General features: G+C 37.2%; 1 pseudogene; it reads right to left on the reverse strand.

Annotated features, from left to right (window-relative positions):
* Positions 1-659: 659 nt before the first annotated feature.
* Positions 660-1,410, reverse strand: part of LOC106475059 — a 9,084-nt pseudogene continuing 8,333 nt past the window's right edge.

Genomic DNA, 1,410 nt, shown 5'->3' on the forward strand with positions numbered 1-1,410 from the left:
TGTCAGAGCCATGATTTATCTTGGTCCCAACGTTTATTACCAAACAACGCGTAATACGCTTTTTGTACTAATTACTGTAATATTTTGTCCTTTGTTTATTTTCAATAAATTTACCATAAATATAACAGAATATGTTTGGGTCATTTACACAACCTCTTGTTGTCATAGCAACGAATAAATAATATTGAAAAGAAAAAACAACGTCAAAGTGTTAACCGTTTATATACCAGCGGTGTGTTTCTCGTGGGTTCTAGAACCATCGATAAGACTCTCACGTCGCGATTGGTCTAGAGAAACCTATAGCCAGTGGTTGTCAACATTTTAAACATAACAGAATGTGACTCGATTTCAATAAAAATGATTTACTTACGTTTTGTGAAACAATCTATACGTGATGGAGCAAAATGGATATCATTTTCGGATTCAGCGTAGAGAAACTACTGTATAACACGTAAAAACTTCAAGACAATAAAACCTGTGAAATTGGTCCAAGACTGTGGAGTCATTAGCTAAACAAACATATCTTTGCTGTAGGAATGGCCCAGGGTAGGTGGGGATGATAATTCATATCAGGACTTTGAGAAGGCCAATCTAGTATTATCAGTGATCTATTGTCCTTTTTATCAGCAAAATGCCATTCCATCACATTCTATGTATGTTTAGTATAGTTGTCTTGCTAGAAGCTGAGTCCCTGCTCGATCATTCATTTTCCTGAGGAAATGAAATGAAGAACAAGGATTTGTCTGTACATGTTAACAGTCAGGGTGCCATCAATTTCGTGTAGATGACAGACACTGTTGGATGAAATGTAGCCTCAGACTTCTACTGATACCCCAACACGCTTCTCTGAACATGTTGTATAATGAATATAACAAAGTTCTCCTAACTGGACTATGATTCTGTTCTCCTTTCCTGAACTACAATACCGTTGTTCTCTCCTTAACTATGATTATGTCATTATTTGCTGGACTGTGATAGTGTTCTTCTTTCCTGGACTAATATACTGTTCTTATTTGCTGGACTATGATAGTGTTCTCCTTTCATGAACTAAGATACCATCTTCTTTGCTGGACTATGATAGTGTTCTCCTTTCATGGACTATGATAACGTTTTCCTCTGTGGCTCTCATTAATTATCAACGGAATATTCGAACACGGACTCGTCTGTAAAGAACACATGTTTCCAGCTTTGCTTATTTCATTCTTTGTAGTTCAAGACCCATTTCAATATCCTGGTTTAGCAGCTATATGTCCATTGAGACCAGGTTTTGCTACCGTTCCCGAGGTAACGTTCACACCTGTACTTAGAGCTATCTTGTATTCGACTATAAATTCGATAGAAAGTTGTGAATGGAAGTTTGGTGGCGATAGAAAGTTGTGATTGGAAGCTTTGTGGCGATAGAAAGCTGTG

The sequence above is a fragment of the Limulus polyphemus genome, unplaced genomic scaffold (assembly GCF_000517525.1).
Source record: "Limulus polyphemus unplaced genomic scaffold, Limulus_polyphemus-2.1.2 Scaffold8033, whole genome shotgun sequence".
Taxonomy (NCBI): Eukaryota; Metazoa; Arthropoda; class Merostomata; order Xiphosura; family Limulidae; genus Limulus; species Limulus polyphemus.